We start from the raw sequence: 25,542 nt of genomic DNA on the forward strand, positions 1-25,542 counted from the left end.
TTCATCAATTGCAACAAGTGTGCCCCTCTGATGAGAAATGTTGATAATGGGGGAGGCTGTGCAGGTGTGCGGACAGGGGAGTCTATGAGAAATTTCTCTGCCTTCCTTTTCATTTCACTTCAAATATAAAACTACCTTAAAAAAAATAAAGTCTCACAAAACAAGGAAACAAAAAACCAAACCACCACTCTTGCCATCATTTATGTTTTCATTAGTCTTGAGTCAGGGAGGCCTTAGGCACCCCTGCACACCGGCTCTCCTGTGTCATGCTTACTGAGCACCAGATGCTGTGTTAGGCAGTTAACTGACATTCTCATTAGATTCCCATGATAACTTATGAGCTGAGTATTATTTTACAGAAAACAGAAGTTTAGTTCTAGCTAACACAAATTGAGCACTTCTTGTGTGCCAGGCATCGTGCTGTCTACTTTTCACAAATTGTCCTATTTATCCTCACCACCAACCTATGAGGTCATAGGTTCTATTATTTTCCTAATTCACAGTTGAAAAATCTGAAAGACAGAGTGTTTAAGTAATGTGCCCAAGCACATACAAGTAGGAAGCATTGGTGTCAGGGTTCCAAAGACCCATGCTCTAAGCACTAGCTACATGGTTGCCTGGAAAATGTGGGAATGACAGCAGAATACAAAGAGAAAACTAAAGCAATGCAGAAACATGAGAAAAGCAGAAAACTGGGAACTTTTCCACCTGGAAAAAATAATAAGATTAAATGTGGGAAAACAGTGCTAGCTATCTTCAAATATTTCCAAATTCTGAAGGGGAGAGTTCTCTGTGGTGCCAGAAACCAGAGCTGACTTGGCTCACTGGGGGTATATTTTCATTTAAAGAAGAACTTCAAAGTACAAAGTTCCCTAACATCTCAGTGGGCAGCTTCAGTAGGAGGTGTTCTAATGTGCTGGAGTTAACCATAGTGAGTGATACTATAAAGGGGATTCCTGCAAGTCAGGCATGGAAAGGATATGAGGAGTCAGAACTAGGTAAGTTCTTGTTCCCTTATAACTCTCAGTTTTGATATCAATACTAACACTACAAATCTTGGTTGGCTAAGAAAGTTGTGAACTTCTGAAGTGACAACCTGGAACCAATGGCAAAGTGCTCCATTTGAAAAAAAAGCCACACTGCCATCTGGTGATCATAATAATTGTTATTTTTATTCTTTTGTTTTTGAGTGTTTGGAAGAAAATCCATTAATACCCATCAGTAATTAAGATATAAAAGTTTCCTTAATTGTTGACATTTTTCCTTCAGTGCATTGTCTCTGTAACATTCCCTGCTAAAAAGGTCTATTTTGTTTTTGCTTTTTATTTCCCTAAGTAATAACATTTTGCATCTATATCCCTATACAGTGGTCTGATAATTTCTTTGCAATAATTTCCTAAGAAAGGAGATGCTGTGTCAAAGAGTATTGTTTAATTTTTAAACTTTTGACATGCATTTTCCAATTGTTCTTCTCAGAAATATTGTGCCAACATGCCATCATTTTATAAGGGAATGTTCTTCCCTGCACCCTCACCAGTTCTACATAAGATCTTCAAGCTGTTTCTTTGTCTATTTGAGTTTATTTAATTGTATATAGATAGAATTTCCTCTTCTGTAAGTCTGTAGTTTCTGAATATTACTTATGTTGAATATTCAGATACACATTTTGTAAATTTTCTTGGTTTTCTTTTCTGCTGGTCTTTTCACCTGTTCTTTTTAATTACTGATTTGAAAGACCTCTTTATAAAATAAAAGAGTAATACTGTATTTGAAAACACTGAATATCCTTATAGGCCAGGCATAGTGCTGCTAAAGCACATATTTGAAAATAGCTCAAATTCTGTAGGGGAGTTTTTTTTTCTTCTCTACCCCATCAACATGCAATCAAATTTTTAAAAATTAACTATCTAATATGCACTAGGCATATCACAGTGCTGGCGATATGTCCATGCCTTATCACTCAACCATGCCCTCTTATATAATACAGGAAATAATCGTAGTACCTTTATTAAATTGTGAAACTTTGTAGTGGTTCCAAGAGTCTAAGGGACAAAATTTTTATTGGAAGATCAGGACTTCAATTCAGACTCTCAGACAAAAAATATATGTCTATTTTGTGCCAGTTACTGACCACAAAGGAGAGATTTACATAGGTAGATAAAACACTGCCCATCTCATTATGGGCTTACAGTCTAGTGTGTTGAAGCGGGGGAATCAAGCACGGAAAGCAATAATAATAACTACTATTTATGGTACAACTAAGAATCAAGTACTATGCTTGTTACTTTTGATAGATTATCTCTAATCCTTACTGCAATTCTGAGATGTGATTCTTGTCCCCATTTAAATAAAAAAAGGCTGGAATAAGATTGGTCAAGTTGGACAGTTCAGGTGAAATAGGGTGGTTTTTCCTGGAAGTAGGGAGTTCAACCTGGATACCAGTGGAGGAGGTTTAATGAGGAAAACAGAAAGATATTTAAGCTATGATTTAAATTCTGGCTCCAATAAAGAGCCTGTGTGTGACTATCTCTCTAGGGCAAAATGCTGGGGGGAAGTGAGGGAAAGCACAGAGTGGGAGCTTCAGAAATTTTCACTTCAGAAGCCATTAGAGTTGATTTACATCCTTTGTGAAAGGTAATCTCTTTGAGAAAATTTTCCATTTTTTTCTGCCCTGACTTGAGTAAATGAGTCATTAAAAATAATTGGAATTATGGTTAAATAGGGAACAGTAAGCTAAGTTTGCCTCCTCTCATGTGCAAAACACCATTGTTATGACAAAAAAATTTTAAAAATTAATAAATCCTTAGAAGGGCTAGAAAAGAGAGAAAATATGCCACAGGGATTACAAAATTCATATGAAGATATTGTGAACTAGTTTGACAATAAGTTTGACACCTTAGATGAAATGTATTAATTCCTAGAAAATGTGACTTGCTAAAACCAATTCATGAAAAAACAGAAAATCTGAACAAGTCTATCTATTAAAGCAACTAAATGAAACATTAAAAATCATCCCAGGGAATTCCCTGGCGGCCCAGTGGTTAGGACTCTGTGCTCTCACTGCAGAGCATGGGTTTTCCATCCCTGGCTGAGAAACTAAGAACCTGCAAGCTGTGGGGGCGTGGCCATCAATCAATCAATCAATCAATCAATAAATCAATTTCTCATTGAAAAAAAATAAAAAAATAAAAATCATCCCATAAAGAAAGCTACAGGTCCAGATGACTTTCATGAGGAATTCTTCTAAGCATTTAAAATGGAAGAAACAAAAATCTCCCACAAACTTTTCTAGAGAATAGAAAAATATGGATACCCTTCACCACATTTTGTAAGGGCAATGTAACTTTGATGCCCAAACTTGATAAGACATTACAAGAAATGAAAATTATAGGGTACCATGTTAACAAAATAAATCAACTTATCTATTGATCTCTCTGTGTGTCACAACCATATTAAGTTTATTTTCAGAATGCAATGTTTATTAATATTTGAAACTAAAATTATTGAAAACTACCACAATGTAAGAGACAAAGGAGAAAAAACATGATAATCTCAATTTGAGAAGGACTTGGATGTAAGTATTTATTTGGAAGATGATCCTAGGAAACACAAATGAGGAAACTGGGAAAGCGAGACAAGGGTGGGAAAAAAGCTAAGGAAAATACATTAATGAGCAGGTTAATATTGTGGAAAATTGGAACTCTCTGAACACGTGTGAGAAAAATGGCTCAGAATCACACTAACAGAGGACAGGGACGCTGTGACATTTATCCACTGATTGTCATTCCCTGCACTTCTGGCTGCTCCTTCTAGCAGCTGAGAAAGCACCCCTGGTGCTTGAGAAAGCTCTCAGGCAGAGAAGAGAGATCAAGGCGCCTGATGTGGAAAGCTGCCAGGGCAAATATCTCTTGCAGTTACTGCTGAACCCAGGTGGGCCAAGCGAATATGGGACAGGGCACCGACAGCATATGCTACAGAATCCAAGAGGATAATGTAAGAGACAAGAAGTCATGCACAAAAATCTGATAAAAATTTTAAGAGCTAATTTTTCTTTGTGGAAAAGAAATACAAATGTCAATCTAAATTATCAGAAAACACTGATATGGAATGTGACAGAGGGTAGCAGATGCAGCGCCTACGTTCTATGTCAGGGGAGCTATGGAAATGTATTGGCTTTAGAAATTATGTTTACTGTTTAATAAAATAATAGGTAAGATTAATAGAAAGTGTATTATATAAACATTACGATAAAACATATCAAATGTTTTTTACCTGAGATTTTTAAAAACTAACTCTCTCCTGTCAGATAGTTATGATAATTGCTATTATCATCCCATTTTCCTGTTAAGCAAATGAAGCTTAGAGAGGTTCAGAAACATGGTTAGGGTCACACCTAGCAAGTAGTGGAACTAGGAAATGTTCCCAAACTGCCTGACTCCAGAGCCAATGCTTTTACCCACAGTGCTGTATTATGATTTGATGTTAAAAAGTTAAGCGTAACTAAACAATAGATAAGTGAAATAGGAAACAAATATTGAGATGATGAAGCTAAACCAAAATAAACATTGATTCTATTGAGTGTAAACAGACTACACCAAGTAGATGTAAAGATTGTTAGACTGAGTAAGATACTGAACTACATGTTCCTTATGTGAGACATACATAACTTAAATATAAAGCAAACTAAAAATTTAGGTTAAAAGGTTTGGGGGGAAAAGCCCCATATAAAGTCTAACAAAAGGAGAGCTTGGGTGGCTTGCTAAAATTAGTCAAAGTAGACTTTATAGCATTAAGTATAACTAGACTTATGAAGAGACACCTTGCAATTGTAAAAAGTTCAATTCACTAGGAACATATAATAATTATTTCAGCCTAAATATCAGCAGTCATTGAATAATGGCATGTTTCTCTGTTGAGTGACAATATACTCATTTCCACTAAATCAAAATTGTAAAGGAGATAAAATATACCCCCGATCAGGAAAAGATGTCTTTATGTCTTGAAGTAAAGGCAATGCATTCTATCGGGTGAACTCTGTTCCGCAGCTTAAGTTCGGTGGCTCTGTGATTCTGAGTTCCCATGGTGTTTGAGTCTCTGATTCTAATCCTCACCAAGTCAGTTGTTGAGGCAGCTAATGTCATTCTCCCTGTCCTGTCTGGAAATTCCTGTAGCGGGAATGGACTTATATGGGTCCCAGTGTGGGAGAATTCATCAACCTAACAGCTGGAGACAATGCACTTGCAAGGTGTCAGGCTGACCAACTTGGGAAAAGAAGAGGACTTAGCAGCATATGTGTTTTCTCCAGAGCACTGGCTTATCCCGATTTAAGACACAAAATTAAAACAGGATTTGGGGGACTTCCCTGGTGGCACAGTGGTTAAGACTCCGTGCTTCCAATGCAGGGGGCCCAGGTTCGATCCCTAGTCAGGGAACTAGATCCCACATGCATGCCACAACTAAGAGTTTGCATGCCACAACTAAGGAGCCCGTGTGCCACAACTAAGGAGCTGGCAAGCCACAACAAAGGAGCTCCACCTGCCACAACTAAGACCCAGTGCAACCAAATAAATAAATAAATAAATAAATATTTTAAAAAAAAACAGGCTTTGAGAAGTCTTGGAAAGACAGGGCACAATGACTGTCTTTTGTTAACGAAACGTGGTTTTAAAAAAAAGCTTGACAAAGATACTGCTGATAAACTAATGGAAACTTTACACAGCTCTCTACAACCCATCTGGCTAGACAGACTGAAGTCAGGGTTGCTCAGATTGAAGTCAGCTTTAGAGAAGGAGGGCTCAGTATGACCACTGGGTGTCACGAGGAACACATGCCCTTGCTCAGGTAGTTGGGACAAAAGAGCAGAGACCAACAATAAACAAATAGGCTCTCAGTAATAACATAAAAAACATGAGACCTGGGGGCTCCTTTGGTGAACTGAGATCCAGACACGCAAAGGTTTAGGACAGGGTAGGCAAACTTTTTCTGTAAAAAGCAAGATAACATTTTAGTCTTTGTGAAGCCATGTGGTCTCTATCACAGCCACTCAGCTCTGCCATGGTGGCACAAAAACAGCCATTGACAATGTGTGAAAGAATGAATGTGCCTGTTCTCCAGTAAAACTTTATTTGCAAAACAGGCAGTGGGCTGGATGTAGCCCATGGTTGGCTGACCTCTGGTCTACAGGGAAAGCGAAGCTGCTCAGGGGGTTGAGCAAGTGAACTGCAATAGGCTTGGGGCGGAAAAGGTGGGGTAATTCAAGTCTGAGGCCTGTGAGTCACTCTAGGGCCGGTAAGACCGTCCCATAATGTTGTGTAGGTTGCTCACTGCACAAGGGCACCTGGTTCAGAGGTGAGGGTAAGAGTATACAATCCAGGCTGCATTACTTTCATCAAGCTGTGTAGTCATCCTGGTGCTGGCTTGCCATAGCCTGGAGGAAAGGGCACCTGTCTACTAGCCAAACTATGTGTCTGAGGGGCTGTGTCTGCCCAGAGGGCCCCTTTGTCTAAAAGGGCACTATGTATGGGTTAACTGCATTTAGTAGGTGCTGTGCTTGTAGGTGCTAGGGAAACAGACCCTTATGAGGCTGTTAAGGAAACTGGGACAAGAGATAATGTGTCTTTTCATCTGTCTTGACAAAATATAGTCTTAAGCAATAAATCTGTGTTACTGCATTACATGGTTCAAATGGCTCAAGCCTACAAAGACCTTAGAGCTGACCAGGTGAGTCTAGGCATTTCAGTCCCTCCCTTTAAGAATGATACAGCAGAACAAGGCAGTATTGCAAATAATACACTCTGACATGGAACCCAAGCTGTTAGGGGCCTCCCCATGGGAGGACTCCCAAATATGGCATGGATTCAAAGGAAAGAGAGATCTGACACAGCCCCAGAGGTTCACCAAGCCTTTGTGGAGGAAGAGACCTTTGGCTGAGTATGTAAGGGGGACTGTGGAAAGTAACACCAAACAAGGAGGTTGGGGACGTATAGTGGGCCTTGCATGCCAGAGTGAGGGAGGGAGGGATTCGCACATACCTTTTTTTAGTAGGTGGCAGGGAGCCTTTAAAGGTTTTTGAGCTGAGGCATGATGAGATCAGTGATGTACTTTATTAATCTGAATTAGGGCTCAACCTCTCAAGAAAAAGAGATGGATGTGAGAGGTGAAGTAGAATGTACAGGACTTGGTAACTCTTTTAACAGAAGGAGTGGAATGTGGCTGGGCCTATTTGTTTTCCTTCCTATTTGTTTCCACCTAATCTCCCACTCTTTGGCTCCCTGTAGGCTGTAGCCCTTCAACTTAATAAAGATATCAATCCATAGTCATGGAAAAACAACATCTCCATCTGAAGGTTGCCACTAGCTGCTCTTTTTACCTCCTGGTGTGTTGCCCTGAGATCTTTTTGTTTATTGGGAAAACCTCCTGAGACCACCAGGGGAGAGTTCTAGCAGTGCTCAGGCCATCCCAGCTGGGACACAATGGATTTAGCTTCCTTTGAGGCAGAGGACAAGAAGAGTCTAGAAGTTAAGACTTAGCAGATACTCTAGAAAATGGGGCCAGGGTGTTTTGGTTCCTGCGAAGCAGGTGGTGCTCTGGGGCTCACTTGAAAAATGAATTGCATTTGGAAGGGTTCAAGGCCAAATGAGCCACCATTCAGAGGCCTTGCCACAAGGTTCCTAGTGCTTCCAAAGTGAGATTTGTTAGATACCAGCTCCTCCATTCGAATACCCACTGTCGTAATGCCTTCTAAATCACACTGACCATCCAATCTATTCTTGAACACTTACAATTCCAATACAGGCAGTCTGATCTGTTGCGGGGCATTTTTAACTAATAGAAAGTCCTCCCTTTATTTGGGTCCTAATCCATCTCCCTGTGACTGTCACGCACTGATTTTTGTCTACATCAGAGGTGGTACAAGCTGTGTGCATGTGTACAATTTGTTAGTCGCTATCAAAATGGCCAGCAGTCTCACTTCTAGGAATATATTCTGCAGATATATGAACAAAAGTATATAAAATAAAGGTATATTGTGGCAGTTCTCTTACTAACACTGGAACTATTCAAGCAAAACTTGAATCACCATCGTATGGATACTAGAGAGGGGATTAAACAGGAGACTGGACTTGACTTCAAGTCAAACTCTTGACTTATTCATCTACGGGAAGAGAGGGAGCAGGACTTTCTGGTCTCACTCATTTTCTCTATTTGTTTTTACCCCCTTGGCACAGGTCATGAGTGTCTATGGAGAAGGGCATCAAGGTCAGGTCAGAATCAGGTGACTTCACATGATTCCTGAGATATTTAAGGCCATCTCTTCTTGTTATGCTTAGGTGGGAGCAAGGAGGAATCCAGTAGTCCTCCCAGACATACTGTGTTTATGGAAGCACACACTCTTTTGCAATCATGAAACCTACGCTGCCTGACTAAGGGGCAGCAGCAGGGGCCGGGGAGGCAGCGCTAACAATAGGAGCCACAGCAGGTGCTATGGACATGGCACCCACCCAGTCTTCACACTCAGGACAGATCAACTCAGCGCTGGCAGGAGCAGCCTTCACGGATCCAGGAGGAAGCAGAGCCAGCATGGCCAGGGCAGGGGCTTCTGACATGTCCCCACCTATGAGGTGAGGTCTTAACATGTTTGTGGCAATGGCTGTAAGCATCTCGTTGTCCTCAGAGGGCAATTCAGCATGTCAGCAGGAGGTACCAGTCTCTCCCCAGAGGGCAGCATGCATGTGGTGCTTGCAGGAACAGATACCACCAGCAAGCCTCTATCGGAACAGCTAAAGTTCCAGGGGTGGGACCCCTCATCTCAAGCTTGCAGACTGAAAGCTGCATGATTAACAGGATGGAAGCCAGAAGGTCTCCCAAACCATGCTGAAGCCTAGAGGGAAAGAAAGGAAAATGACAGAACTCCCAATAGAAGGCATTCCCGTCACCATATGACTGGAAGAGGACAAATCAACCTTAATATCATCCTCCTGCTGGCCCTTTGCCTGGCATGGAACCACTAGGGGTGGAAAAGAAAGAAAAAGCCTGGAGCAGCCCAGGATGCAGAGGACATAGATCCTCCTCCCATGAAAAACAAAACAAAAACAAAAAGCCATCGGCCTCAGCCTTACCGAAAAGGAGTCTGGGTGGGTGGTCAGATTACTCTTCCTTTCCTACTTTCTATTGACTTCAATACAATTGTGAAAGGCCCTGTACTCAGGTCTGGGTGGTGAACCAAGGGAAGTGAGAAACACTAGTCCTCTTCTCAAGGAGCTCACACTATAGTAGAGTGTATTGCCATCTTTTCTCTTATTCTCTTTGCCTGCTCATGAGAATCACTAATGCTGAATCACAAATAGTACAAGGCAGATTGATGAGTGCCATAGGAAAGGAAATCATGTAAAGCTGAAATGATTGGAATGTTTCTCTCTTTGGACTATGGGCTCCAAAAGGATAGGGACATAGCACATAGGTCAACTCAGTCGTGCAGTGGGAAGAAAAACAGTCTTGCTGCTGCCTACTCTGTGCCAGGCATTGTCCTTGGCACTTAACCTACATACCTAATTCTCACAACAATTTTATAATGAAGGTATCATCATCTCAGTTTTAGAGATTAAGAAAATGGAGGCCCAGAGGACTTGAGTAACTTACCCAGAGACACACAGGTAGTAAGTGATAAAGCTAGGATTGCAACCTATGTCTTTCTGACTACATAAACTATGTTCTTGGCAGCAGTCCACAAAAGCTAATTTAATAGGCAAAAATTGACTTACATTTAAAAAAGCCTTATTTTGACCTACAGTAAAGTTGCAAAAATAGTAGAGAGTTTCCATATATTCCTCACCTGGCCTCCCCTAATGTTAATATCTTAATACCATAGTACAATGATCAGAACCGGGAAATTAACATTGGTAACAATATTACTAACTAAACTAAAGCTTTCATTTGCATTTCATCAGTTTTTCCACCAATGCCCTTTTCTACTCTAGGATTCCATCCAGGATCCCACACTCATGATTTCTTTTCCACAGTAGTTTCATGCTAATGAGGCTACAAATAAGGTACATACCCTGCATTTTGCCGAAATCTTTCTTAATTTTATGACACAGAATGTAAACGACACTTTGTAAATGGTCTGTAGGCACTTGAGAAAAAGTTGAATTTGTACTCTGCTGTTGTGTTGTGTTGTGTTGTGGGATGTCCTGTAACCGTCAATTAGGTGAAGTTGGTTGAGACTCATGTTTAAGTCTACCATGTCCTCACTGATTTTCTTTCTACTTGCTCTATCAATTACTGAGATATTGTTATTGACATTTCCAAGTATATTGTAGATATGTCAGTTTCTTCTTGCAGACCTATCAGTTTTTTGCTTCATGTATTTTGAAACTCTGTTAATTGGCACACAAACAATTAGGATTGTCTTATCTTCTTGATAAATTGGCCCTTTATCATTTCTACATGGTCCTCTATCCCTGGTAATATTCTATATTCTGAAATCTAACTTGATTGATATTAATATGGCTATTAATATAGCCACTTCCAATTTCTCTGGATTAGTGTTAGCATGCTATATTCTTTACTATCTTTTTACTTTTCAGCAACGTTTATTTATATTTTTATTGGGTTTCTTATAGACAACATATTGTGTGTCTTGTTTTTTTATCCAATTTGACAATCTGACATTTAGTTGGGTCTTTTGGAATATTTATGTTTAATGTTACTATTGATATGTTTGTGTGTAACACTTTTCTATCTGTTTTCTACTCGCCCATCTGTTGTTTGCATTCTCTTTTCTCTTATTATACTTTATTTTTAATTAATTATGTTTTATAATTTTGTTTTACATAATGATAGATTCTTAAATATTTATAGTATACATCTTTAACCACAGACCACCTTCAAGTAATATTAAACTTCATGGCACTTTAAGAACCATACAATAGTAGGACTTCCCTGGAGGTCCAGAGGTTAAGACTCCACGCTTCCAGTGCAGTGGGTGCAGGTTTTATTCCTGGTCAGAGAACTAAGATCCCACATGCCCTGCAGCGAAGCCAAAAAAAAAAAAAAAAACAAACCAGAACCATACAATAATACACTTCCATTTACCCTTTCCTTGCCTAAGTATTATTCTTGTCACACATTTTACTTCTGTATATGTCATAAAGCCCACAAATATGTCATTATTTTTGCTTTAAGCAGTCAATTATCTTCTGAAGAGATTTAAATCTTAAACGGAAAAAAGTCTTATATTTGTCTCTGTATTTATTTCCCATAAATTTCATTCCTTGTACAAATCCGGATTTCCACGTGCTCTAGTCTCCCTGGGATTACAGGCCGTCCTTTAACATTTGTAGTGAAGTTCTGTTGGTAATTAATTCTTTAACCTTTTTTAGGGATAAATAAGTATTTTACCTTTGCTTTTGAAATTTATTTCTGGTGGGTAAATTGTAGATTGACAGTTAAAAAAATTTTTTTAATACTTTAAAGAAGTTACCCTTACTCTCTTCTGACTTGCATTTTTTCCACTAACAAGTCTGCTGTAATTCTTATTCTTATTACAGAATAAGAATAATGTATCTTTTTTCTCTTTCTGGTTTTTAGATTTTTTCTTTATCACTAGATTTCAGTAATTTGATTATTGTGTGACTTTGTGCAGTTTTCTTCGTGATTCTTATGCTTTGGGTTCACTGAGCTTCTTAGATCTGTGAGTGTTCACTATTTATCAAATTTGGGAAATTTTCAGCCAGTATTCTTTCAAAAGAATTTTAGCACTATCTCAATACAATGCGTCACAGTTAATCTACAAGCAAAGTCAAAGATGGATGGGTAATGCTCATGATTACAATGCATTTACTTTGCACACAACTCAGACTGATGCAACAACAGGTGATTCATTACTGTGAACTGCAAATCATGATTGCCAACATCAGTTATCAGGGGAAAAAACAGTGACAGTGACTAAAGAAGGCAGATAATCTATGCTGTATTCATTTGATATTAAAAAGAGTGTTGCTTTCAGGGACTTCCCTGGTGGCACAGTGGTTAAGAATCTGCCTGCCAATGCAGGGGACACGGGTTTGAGCCCTGGTCCGGGAAGATCCCACATGCTGTGGAGCAACTAAGCCTGTGTGCCACAGCCACTGAAGCCTGAGCGCCTAGAGCCCGTGCTCCGCAACGAGAAGCCACCGCAATGAGAAGCCCGCGCACCGCAAAGAAGAGTAGCCCCCGCTCGCCGCAACTAGGGAAAGACCCCGTGCAGCAATGAAGACCCAACGCAGCCAAAAATAAATAAATAAATAAAAGCTAATAAGAAGCAAGTAATAAACAAAATTAAAAAAAAAACAGAGTGTTGCTTTCAGACCTATTTTTTGGGCTGCTGCACTGGTTTTACAGTTTTCCTCCAACCTTCTGTACCCATTATAGGAAACTGGAGATTTTTGCATCATGAAAAGGGGTTTCCTGGGACACATGAATTTCATTACTAAAACCAGGCTAGTCCCAGACAAACTGGGATGATTTATTACCCTAGGGCCAACCTTCTTGAAGCCTGACTGGAGAGCACCAAATCTACCAAAGCATGTTTTCACCCACCTCCCCAAAAGAGAGCTGATTCAGCTAAGGAGAGCACTTGGATATGGATGGCAGGAATCGGAGCCTCACAGGCAAAGGAGGAGCTCAGTAAAAGAACCCAGTAGGGGAAAGAGAGAGAGAAGCACCTGTATTAAAAACTGGAATCAATGTAGGGGTTTCCAATGTGATTCTGAAAATCAACTACATGATGGCCCTTTCAGTGGAATTTATTACTGCAATGATGGAAACCTGACAATATCAATTCTATTCCCCAGTAGACTTGTAGCCTTCACATACTTCTAGCAAAAAAAAAAAAAAAAGGTAAAAATAAATAATTTTAAAAGAAAGGAAAAGAATCCATATTTTTCAACAAGTGAGAGACAGGATTCGAACGGACAGATCAGAAAGTATCTAGAAGTTTGAGCCATATTTCCACCGATGCCAGACATATATACTGTTATGGGTAATCAGACTATGCAATGTGAAAAAAGAGAGGGCAAAGACTATAACAAAAATAGTCTGCCAAAATTTACTGTTTCAGATAGCCAAAACCTGGTAGAAACTCAATGTACTGAAATGTCTGTAGTTTTACGTTAGTTAAAAATAAGCATATTACAAATAGATGGCTAGTGGGAAGCTGCTGCATAGCACAGGGAGATCAGCTCAGTGCCATGTGACAACATAGAGGGGTGGGATAGGGAGGGTGGGCGGGAGGCTCAAGAGGGAGGGGATATGGGGATATATATATATACATATAGCTGATTCACTTTGTTGTGCAGCAGAAACTAACAGAACATTGTAAAGCAATTATACTCCAATAAAGATGTATAAAAAAATAAGCATATTACAGAGATTGATGAAGAGTAAAACGATGGAGTTATTGATTTTCAGACCAAGGGCAACTGTGATGAAGACATTTCTAGTAGACCATGGAAGTTCAGAAGACATAGAGAATGGAGAGACAGAAAAAAGAACTTGGCACACAAGTATGAGTAATTACTAGCTCTCTGCTACTACAATTAGCAAAGTGAAGCATACTGTGAATTCCTAGAAGTGGTCTCAGTAAGCTCCATAGAGAAATTTATTTTGACTATGTCTGAAAGTTATGAGATTGTGAATCTAGGCATCAAAATGGTAACATTGTTCATGGCAAACAGAAGATTAGATCATAAATTACATGTGATGTGTATTCAACTGAATATGAGGTTAAAGGGAAAACTGGCTCTTTCATACTGACCCGGCTGTGGATGAGAGGAAGTGAGAGGAAGGAAGGAAGCGAGGGAGGGGGAAAATGTTTTAAAAACTGCTCAATATGGTTTATATGAGATAGACTATGAAAACAAAGCTTTTGAATAATCTAAAATACGAAGGCCATATAGAAAAATGTAGAGAAAAAACTGGGAGTGAAGAAACTTTCCAAGTGTCAATTCTGAAGTAGCAAAAAAGGTTGGACAATTTTGGAGATGTGTTGGATAAAAGGAGAGGCTTGGGGAGGGGGTAATAAGTGCTCTAATCCAACTGGAGCTCTCTAAGCCCATCCAGCCTTGGGGCCAGGCAAGCCACTCCATGGAAGATGTTCAGGTCCTCCAAAATTGAAGAAAAAGAACTAGGGCAAAGCCAGAGAGAGGTTTGCCCCAAACTACCCAGAAATCAAACTTCGGAAAGATGCAACAGAAACTATGCTTTGGATAAAAGGATCAGTCCCAGAACAACTATTACAACTTTTAAAGCGTTTTGAGTCTTTCATTATATTGCAGAACTTTTTCTCTCCCTATAGAAATAAGTGTGATAGGGAAACCACATGGCTATTTACCCCATCACTATTCTAAAATATGTGTTTTGCTTAATATGAATTATTTGGCCAAACTGGACAAATTAAATATACGAAGTCTTCCTCAATGGATGATAAGTGCCAATGCTAAGCCATGTTCTCCTGGATGACTGTTGAGGATGACTTCACCTATTTTCTAGCTGTCACTCTGGATAACCAAGTCAGCACTGTGAAGTGTAAGGGTCCATAGCAGGTATATTAGATTGAGGAGGATGTGGGATTAGGACAATGCAGCAGCATTTTGAGCATAGATTTACTTAGATCATGGATAGAAGAAAGTCCCAACTGGCAGATGTTGTTGAACACAAATATTACCAACATTGTATTTCAACTCAAAATTGCCCTTGCCTGAGACAGACACCATGGCAGAGAAGGGACTGCAAGACTGGAAGCTGGGTGTTCAGAATCCCCATCTCAGTTCTGTTACTAGGACTAAATTGGTCCCTGAATGCCTTTAGACCTCAGTTTTCTCACATGGAAAATGAGGGATTGGGTTCAATATGTAATGCAACACAACATTAATCAAGTGCTTCCTATGTTTCAGGAATTTTACTGGAAGAATAAATTGTTAGGATTCTTACCATTTGGGGGCTCCTGTTACAATTTTATGACTCTGTAACAAGAAAACGGACTGTTGTTTACACCTTTATTTAGTGTCTGGGTGGAGAAACTGCAAATCCAGTTCCGCATCCATGCTAACATTCTTTGGTTTCCATGCTAGGGATGCCAAATGTAGAGGAAGTGGTCCAGGATGGGAAAAGGCGATGTCATGTGAAACAACTGGACCAAATCATGAGAGAGGAAGCAGGCCCCTCTTGAGATAAGGGTTTTTTTGCCCTTCCTCATCCACCCCTTACCCTCTCAGCATTCTCAGGTGATCCTTCCTGGTGGGTCTGCTCAAGCAAAGGAGAAGGCAGGGACCCAGCAAGGAGGTCAGAGTCTGTGGAGAACTGTGGCTCAGCAGAAGATCTATTAAATGATGTTTGGTTTGCAGCTGATCCACCATTATCCTTAAAGAGGGATCCTCACCTTATGTCTGATTAACTGATATGCATGGAAAGTATAACTACAAAAAAATTATCGACTCTATTTCTTCTAAAATTTTTTTTCAGAGTATTATACATTCTTATTATGGATAATAGGGAGGATCAGAAATATATGGAGAATAAAATAAATATCACCCATGGATATGAAAAGAAAACTCTAATTCATTCCATCTTATGTATTTTTTCAAATTATATATTAACTTTATAAAATATGGACATTTATACATTTTTAACTTAATATTTTCTGAAGTATTCTCTCATGAAATTAAATGCTTTTAGAGATTCATATTATCATTTAATATCTCTGATCATTTTTAAAGTAAGAAATTTCAACTTTATTTAATATTTCCCCATATCTCCCCTAATTAACATCTGGGGAAAGTGTTCTCCAGGAGAATGTTTGAGAAAGTTTAAATTATCTCTAAGTTATCCTCTTATTCAAAAATGGGTTATATCTATACTTTTGGCTTCTTTTTAATTAACTTATTTTGATAGTTTGTTTTTCTTTTGCTGCTGTGTACAGTGGTGTCCCACACTTCACTGCTGGACATCTCATCTGCTCCATTATGGGAACCACGTTACTCAGGGCCCCTATATGAATCCTAACTGAAGCCAAACTAAGGGAGGCTGAAGGACTAGGGTCCATGTGGTAATCCATTCTGTTGGGCAAATAGCATTTTTTCCACAATAGCAAGACTGAGAATAAAACGCCATTCAGTACCAAGATAAAACCAAGATTCCCAACTGAAGAAGTGCTACCAAGAAATGACCCTTCATATTCCTGCTTTCCAAGCCTTCAGTCTCTTTCACATACATAACATTTAACTCTTTTAGATAACCGTTTTACTCTTCCAAGTCACCATCTTACGCCACCCGGTCCCAACAATGGACAAACTCAAATGACAGTCATCACATTGCCCCAGCCCACTTACTTTTAGATCTTCTTTGTACCGCAATGAAAAAAACAACCACGGAAATGCAGACTACAGCTAAAATAATACTCAAAATTATCCATATATTATTTCTGTCATGAAGGAAAATATAGACATCAATTACGACAAGTGGCAATGTGTGTCAGTACATACTTAATTTCTCGAAAGAGCCAGATATCTAGTTCATGCTGACCTTAAAGCATCTTACATTTTCTTTTTTTTTTCTTTTTGATAACATTTAAATTCTTCTCTACTGTAGCCCCTGTCTACACTAGAGGGGATGGGTCAGTCCTAATCTGATCACTCCACACACACATGCCTCCATCATTTTTAAATCGACCAGTAAAATAATACAAATAACTTCCCTGGCGTCTTACAGACAAAACAATCATTTCAATGATTTTAATATAATTCAACTATTTACTGTGCCATTGCATAAATATTATGAATACAAGAAGTGCCTATGTAAGGATAAAGGAAAGCTTCAACTTCACTGTGCTTCCTGTCAATTTACTGTTAACAATTATTATATTCATTATTTAAAAATCAGACTCTGGTAAGAAACCCAAGCTCAAGAAAGAATATTGTGAATTTTGAATTTCGTATCACACCTCACTTAGCAAAGATATGCTAGCAACTCTGGTCCAAGTAGGAGACTTTGAATAGAATAATTCAATTTGGTATTGGAAGGTTGCTTTAAAAAGTACAATTCAGGGACTCAAAATCATTTTCCTTGCTATTAGAAATTCAACAAGACACAAGAAACACAGCTTTTAAAACACTACTCAAGGCAATGAGATGTAATAATATAGAAACTAACCTGACAAAGAAATAGTTATTTCCTTCTTCTCGTTGAGCCTGGGGTTGAGGACCAAAGAGGTCACAGTTACCAGGAATGAAGACTCAGTGGAGAACAGGCTGTTTCCACCTGCTCCGTTGTTTTAGGAGTGCGGCTTTAAATTCTGTCCTTAGGGATCTCCCCAGCTTGCCTCAGGCTCTGGGTACCAGCCTGCAGCCTGACACACCAGATGGGCCACTCTGGCATCACTGTTCTTGATGAGAGGGTGTGGGGAACTTCCTAATCCTGTGAAATGTGAAGGGGACAAGGAGCTCAATTAAGAGAGCAACAACCAAAAATTGTTTTGATCCTAGGTTTTAGTACATTTAACCAAACAGAATGATTGCTCATCTCTTGTGTAACTTAGGTAGTAAGAATATTCTGTGAACAATTTCCTCAGAATGAATGATTATCCTAAGAGAACAAAGGTAGCAGAAAAAGGGAAGAACAAGAAATCTTGAAGGAATGAGATATTAACAAATAGTCAAGAAAAGAAGGTAATAATGAGAAGTCGAGTGTTAGGATTTATAGTAATCTCAGAGGCTTGTTGAAGGACACAGTTCTGATTAAGTCATTACACTACCACAAATGTTCAATTGTCAAAACAGATTCACAGCAATCACATGCTGTACCTAGCACCAAACTTTACTATGATTAGTGATAGACACAAAAAGCAAGGACAGAGACAGCAACATCCACCTCTGAAATGGTCTAAAACCATCTGACGTACTTCTCAAAGAAGTCATTTTTCCACCCTGGGATGTATTTTGGTTTTACATTAAGTGCTAACAATGAGTGCTAACAATATGTGTAACACATGTGATTTAAAAGTTAGAGCCTGAGGAAGCCACTTTAGATTCTCAGCTTTTACACTCCATCAATCACAGGTAGGGAACCTACATGACTGACTTTCGATCTCCAGTTGTGCCCTATAAACCATAAATTCCAGTTTTATGTACAATAAGCAATATAGAAAGACCAAGTATCCAGAGATGCTGTTAACTCCTCCTTTCCCAGTTATGAGTGGGTGAATCAATGCTGTAGCCTTCCTTTTTGGGGATGTGCATGAGTTGCAGTCCTGGGAGTGGCAGGAGATTGAATCTGCATATGGAGGACGATTATCTACTCCCTAGACACCCTATTGTACATTGTGGACCCTGGCCTCTCTCAGGACTCCTGATGGAAGACATTGACAGATTTCTGAGCATCCATGAGATGGGCCTTGAGCTCCAATGAAATTGTCTCTGGACCTCTACTCTCTTACCTTTCTCCTGGGCTCAGAATTATTCAAGTTAGCACTTCTTTTTATACATCTTCCAGGTCTCCATCTCTGACCCACACTGAGGCCTATAATGCTAAACATATAATGCTAAGAAAAGAGCAAGGCTACAGGCAATAGGAGAGAGTGTGAAAAAAGGAATGAATACACTGGAGACACTAAACTGGTCCTTGGGATGCTCTTGGAAATGTAGTAGGGCTGCCCACTAGTCAGTGCCCAGTGGTTTGGGAGACTACAAGGTAATAGACATTTCTGGATCTCAACACAATTTTTAAAGCACACAACACACAGAAGCACCATTCATGGTTGATATATTTGGTGAAATCAGGGAACAATGCTGTATTCTGTGTCTGGAGTGATATTTTGGAAACTAATAAAAGCAACTGAGGGAAAACAAATTGACCACTATACTTAGCTACTATTAGAATCCAGATGCTAGTACCAAATTTGAGCTTTAGACTGTAAACATGGAAATATTTGGAGAAGGCTGCTACACTTTGATATGATTTCTTGGACTAGAGGTTCAGGGCATTGTTTTTGTTTATTGTAAATGTCAAGATGATTGCTGCTGATATACCAAGGGTAGATCATCAGCAGCAGCATTTATTGTGCACTTACTATGTACTATGCAATGTACTAATTTCTTTGCATGCATTCTTATTTAAATTACATAATATCTCAATGAAGTAGGTAGTAGAGTTGACCCTTGAACAACACAGGTTTGAACTGTATGGGTCCACCTACATGCAGATTTTTTCCAATGATTTTTGTATTTTCATTTTACAGATTTCATACTAAGAGTGGGGAAAAGTGTATTCGATTAGAGATCATAATATGTGAAATCAAGAGAACTAGGGTTTGAGTTCTGATTCTGTTCAAACTGGTTCAGCTTCCTGCCCCTGGGTGAGTCATTTATCAATTCCTTTGAGAGACAGCAGTACCCAATTTTCAAGGGCAGTGTTGGGGAGTGAGGGGTTGGTGCCTCAACCCTCACGTTATTCAAGGGTCAGCTGTATTTTCCTCACATTTGTTTAAATAATGGAAAAATGTTAAAGGTCAAGTAACTTGCATAAAAGGGTATTTCTAAAATATAGTAGAGCATGAACTTCTTCTCAATTTTTTTTTTATTCTTTGTTACAAAATAAGGAATGAATATTATCTTCTCAGGGTGACTTCGTGTGAGTTTATTTGTGCTCCATCAGTAAGGTATAAAATCTCACCTTGAAATGATAAATAACATAATCTTAGAGGATTTAATCCCTGGAATTATACATTTTAGGCCAGTGTCCAGTTGTTCAACCCTACTAAAATCCTCTGTGTTGACAGGAGATGATGTGTTACTTCCTCCTACATTGTCTCAGGCCTTCTGCAGTGTGGTTGGGATACCATTTATTGATTGCAATTGTCAGTTAATAAAATTTAAGAAATGTACCAGTAAGTCACTTTGATATAAATATTTGATACTGAATTTATGAAAATATTTGTGGAGAGATTAAATTATAGACATCTGAGAATAGTAAACTTGAGACAGAGAGATGAATATAACATTTCACTGGTCTGATACAGTGAGTTTATGGGGTTCTTACCATGACTCAAGGGGAGGAGGGATGTGCTACAAGAAAATTGCATAGAATGGAGATATACTGCACAAAATCACCAGGAGGAGATGGAATTCCATTTTCTCTTGCCAGTTCTCCTTGTATATGAGCAGAGTGGTCATGTGAGAAATGACAGGTCTTATCCTAGAACTCAACCACACAGACTCCTATCCCAGAGACTCACCTGCCACATACACTTAAAGTAGCATTACTGTGACAGGACAAATGCTCAAAGTTGCATCTGTACTGCTCTTCATCAGAAGGGTGTATCTTGCAGCCTCAGAGCAACACTCCCCATGGTGTTCCCTGATGATCAGACATTTAAAAAATCTGTCTTAGCTAAGGGGTGATCTTGAGTCCACTCACTCCATGTATTGGGCATCCACTTGGGGGGAGGGTCTGAGGTGACAGGGGAGCACAGCCTTCTGCCCCATCGGGGCAATGATTGGCTTGTTAGCTCCAGCACTGATAACTTCCCTGGGAAAAAGGAGCTTTGCAAAAAACCACAAACAAACAAACAAACAAAAACTGTCTAAGTGAATCCTAACTGAGCCAAAGAAAGGAGGAGTCAGAACTCTTGGAACTTTTTGGACTCATTATAATTGGCAAGGATATCACTTGCTATTTCCAGAAAACTGCCCCATGTTACCATTTTTCAAGCTCCTTTTGTATTAGCTAGAGCTTAGAAAACCTTTGTGGATTTTGAATCCACACCTACATAACTCCAAACATTCAGTCAGACTGGAGTAAACCCTAGTTATAACTACAATAAACACTAAAGTTTCAGAACCATATTTCTACATGATAATCAAAATTTGACAATTATTTAAAAACAGAAATTACTCTGTATTATGATTCATTTAGCTCTTATCTATGAAAAAGATATTTTATTGATGAAGTCATGATACTTAGCTTAAGAAAAACCCACATATTCTGGAATTCCACTTTCAGAATCCCAAAGAACTTATCTTATTCTTGAGACACTTGCAGCTTAAGAATTTATCTGGACTTTCTCTACAGACTTTGCAATTTGAATCAGATGCCAAACTAATTCTCTTATAATCCCCTTCTCTGATAGTACGGGCATCAGTGTCACAAGAACCACCCTCTCAGGCCAACAATAGCAGGTCTGATTCATGGAGCTTTCTAGTCAACAAAGAGGGCAGGTACCATGAACACAAATAAGTAATTATACAGGTGAATTAACCTGCCATAATTAGTGGGTGATTCAGTCCTTTCACAGTTGCTGCTGTTTTATTATAGAATCCATCTCTGTCCTCCCAATATCAACAGATGCTCACAGACTCTTAGATTACTGTCTCTGAGCTCTCAGACCACCCTTTCTCCCAAGTGCTGCCTCCTTAGCTATATGGAATCCCAGGTCAAGTTCTCTGCTCTGACAAAATATATGTTAAATCACACTTAATAACCTGAAGGGTCTCAGCTACCAAAATCTCCATGTTCTCATGCTCAGATGCAAGAGATTTTATTTATTCAAATTATTTGGCAAATTATTATTTATTGGACACACAGCTATAGACTAAAGTTTGTGTCCCCTCAAAATTCTTATGTTGAAAACTAGCCCCTAATATGATGGTATTTAGAGGTGGGGCTGTTGGGAGGTGACTAGTCATAAGGGTGGTGTCCTCATGAATGGAATTAGTGCCCTTATAAAAGATACCCCAGAGAGCTCCTTCACTGTTTCTGCCTTGTGAAGACACAGTGAGAAGACCACCATCTATGAAACAAGAAGAGGGCTCTCACCAGAGATTGAATCTGCCAGTGTGTTGATCCTGGACTTCCCAACCTCTAGAACTGTGAGGATAAATTTGTTTTTAAGTCAGTCAGTCTATGGTATTTTTGTTATAGCAGCCCAAACGGACTAAGACCTCTACTATGTGGCAATCATGTTCCAAGCCTTAGGGACAGAGCGTGCATTGCCATGAACAGTAAGGAGGCCCGTGTGGCTGGAGCACTGGGAGCAAATGTGGTTAATTATGGCTGTATTCCTGTTTCTTTCCCTTCAAATAATGCAAGTCACTGTTACTATTCCTTCAAGTACAGCTGAAGTGTGACTGCAGTACACTCTCTGTCCTCTTGCCTGGACTCCTGTACAATTTAAGTGTTTTCACTAGAAGTCTGTGGACTCACTATAACAGATTTTCCCTTTCAAAAGTGAGACTTGATGCCAACTCAAGGACTTTTAAAATTAAGTTCCCTCTGTCTGTACCACTTTTCTCCATGCAGGGCTCACTCCTTCACAATCTTCAATATCTGAAAGTCATTATAGCAAATATTTTTATAATGAAAGTCCAGATAACAAGAGATCCCTATATTTGTGGTGTGCGTTCCCACTGGAATACATATGCATTTATAGCCCCAGGATAGCGAACATACTGCCAGTTTGAAACTTTTATCTTAGTCCCTTTTATTTGCCAGATATTTTTTCTGTCGTTTACAGATTTTTCTGCTAATGCTATGAGAAAGGTGAGTACTATCATCCTCATTTATAGTTGACAAAACTGAGACAGAGGGAGGCTAACAAATTTGCTTAGTGTCTTCTTGGCAAAGAGTGGAAGAACAAGAATTCTGACCCTAGCTCTTAGCCTACAGATTTAACTAAGTCGATAACTTGTATAGGAAAAACAACCAAACCAAACCAACCAACCAAGCCAAACCAACAAACAAAAGCACCTAGAATTCTAATATTTCATCACCATTAAATGAAAATAACTGATTCTGGGGTTATTGAGTAGAGACAATGTGGCTTCCATCATGAGTTGGGTGGAGCCAAACATGTCACTCACCATCACTCACTTACCCTGCTTACTCCTGGATGCCACTTCAGAATATTGTGTCATTTTCATCCTAAGTGGTAGAACATCCATCTAACACACACACACACGTGGAAAACACTTATTTTGCATAGATAGAAGAAAGAAGTTGAACAAACTCAATATCTTTCTCTTCTGCTGAGCTTGGATTTTCTTGGATATAGATAAATAGTGCTTAAATAATATTCCAAAAATGTTCAGAGTTTTGGAGATGGAATGGAGCAACTCTGTTGCTGTTTGCTTTTTGTCTCTAAGCTGAGAGACACCAGCAAAGGGTGTAAGTGTAAACAATATGGAGAGGGACTATTTGGTTCCTCTCAGCCCATCAGATGCTTTTCCACACTCTAAAGGCACATTTTAGCCAACATTTCACCTTCTACCCAGTACTAAAACCAGGCCTTCAAATGGATATGGAGGTCCAACCAATGATTCATATGTAATGTGAAACATGTATTTAAATACAAATAATAAACATTCATTGTAGAAAAAAGGGAAATAAAAACAAGAATAAAGAAAGCAAAATAATAAATAAAGGGAATTTAGAAACAAAGTGAGAGAGATGAAGTATTGCAGCCAGAGGAATATGATACAAGCAAATGCCCAGAAGTGGTTACATGTAGATGTTTTGAGGTCAGGGCACAAAACAACTGGGGAGTGTTGTAGGACACTTGCATCACAAAGGTAATTAGATATGTGAGTTGACAGAGAGCACTGAGTGTCAATAACAAAAGTTTTCAATTTACCATAAAGTCCTTAGGGAAATACTTTTTGAAGAAGAATTATTTGCACAAACTTGTCAGTGACTTCATTTTGTAGGTTTAATGAAACCATATGTTCACATTTCCACTTTGGTTATCTAATTAATTCACCAAGTCAGTAATGCAATAATGTAACAGAAAATCCATTACAAGTAGACTGTAAGGAATTGAGAAATTATAAAAACAAACAAAAACAAAAAAAATGTGCCCAAGAGCAGCTGTCCCTCCCTGTTTCCTCGAGTTTCAGTATTGCTTAAATAATGCCTTATTTGAAGCAAGTGAGGCAATAAAGTAATAATAATACTTTACAGAGTTTGCAATGAAAGGACAAGACACTTCATTAGCTGGAACCTGGTCTAAATTTTTGTCTTACAGAGTGAAACCTCATTAAAATATTTTATAATTGACTGTGCTTCAATGGAGAAAGTACTTGGATTTCTATAGGAAATGATTTCATTTTAGTAGCTTGAAACATCAAGCACTGGAAATCAAAATTAAAGTTTCCTAATTCACAAACTCTTTACAAATTATTCATAGAGGTTATCTACCTAAATACACATTGCTCATTTGGTACTAACTCCCCTGCCCACAACCAGATTCTCTGAGAAGATAAAGAACAAAAGCTAGACAGGGAATACTCTTGGGAAGACCCCCCAGAGCCAAACTGAACCACCAGGCAGCTGCAAACGTGTTGTTGGGTGTGACATGCTGGGAATGATCCATGCAGGCAGCCTGAGGGTTAGACAAATGAGAGATAGATAGTGAGATGGAGTTGGCAGGACGGCATGGATAAGAGAAAATAATTGTTTCAATATTGAAAAATTGGTGTCTCCAAGAAGTGTTGTGATACAAATAACAGAAGAGGGATGCTGGTTTTAATAAAGCTGTGGTGGTATCCATACTTACACTATTTTAAATATTTTCAAAATAGATGATTAAAGTCATGACTATGTGAGATATGGCTTACCAGCAACAATAGGGATTTGTATCTGTGTCTATAAAAAGTGTTCCAAAACACAATTTTACTTTCTGAATATCTTTTCTACACCAAATACCACAGGCTTTTCAAATAACTATGAAAAATTTGCACTGTTGTCATTCCCCTCTCAGTGTGAATGGTAGGAAATGCAGTTTTGTTTTGCTTGAGTGAATTTTTATCAAACTATAAGCAACACTAAGAGACCGCAAGATCCAGTAGTCAGCCAAGGAAGCTCCAGTTAGCCTGGGTTACGATATACATCAGTGTGACTTTCTGGTTGTCCAAGGCTGAAATCAGTTGCAGTTGCAGGGTGGTCAGTGAAAGAAGATCCATTCCATTGTCTAGGATCTCAAGGGAGAAATATGAGATTGGAGGAAGGTGTAATTAAAACTATAAATATGGGTCCACTCTGTCACATTATAGACTAGATCCTCTCCATAGTGACAGGACTGTCTGAAGGAAAGGAGGGAATGCTGAGAAAGAACTTCAAACGGATTGTTCTTGAGGCTCAGTGAATAGGAAACTATGGTCAACTAAGTATCTACATCCCTTCCTTCCCAGTGACCTGAGTCCAAACAAAAATTCAACAGACTTTCTTGGGACCCTCACCTCCCAGTAGTGATCACCATCAGAAAACATCTCTTCACCCAATGTACATATCAGAGTTTCAAAGTGTTTCCTGTTCTCTGAAGGATGATGCTTTTTGAAACTGGAGAAAACCAGTTTCCTATAATTAAGTGTAACAAAGTAGGGATCCAAAGTCACCACATTTTGAAAAGGAAGGTCATTTAATGTACTTTTACTTCCATCCATGAAAAGGTAACAGCTACACAAAAAGTTCTCTCATCATAAATGAGTAAACTGAATAAAATTTATGAGACAGCTATTTTCA

At 38.9% G+C, this 25,542-nt stretch overlaps 1 protein-coding gene across 2 annotated transcripts in view; it reads right to left on the bottom strand.

Annotated features, from left to right (window-relative positions):
* The window catches only part of LOC133090074 (sterile alpha motif domain-containing protein 1-like), a 61,872-nt gene that overhangs the window by 1,070 nt on the left and 35,260 nt on the right, over nt 1-25,542 (bottom strand). For both annotated transcript variants that reach the window (XM_061188343.1, XM_061188344.1), the window contains one exon: nt 17,185-17,448. The gene's annotated coding sequence lies outside the window, so the exon portion shown is untranslated. The remainder of the gene's footprint in view (nt 1-17,184; nt 17,449-25,542) is intronic.

The sequence above is a fragment of the Eubalaena glacialis genome, chromosome 4, assembly GCF_028564815.1.
Source record: "Eubalaena glacialis isolate mEubGla1 chromosome 4, mEubGla1.1.hap2.+ XY, whole genome shotgun sequence".
NCBI classification, from domain to species: Eukaryota; Metazoa; Chordata; class Mammalia; order Artiodactyla; family Balaenidae; genus Eubalaena; species Eubalaena glacialis.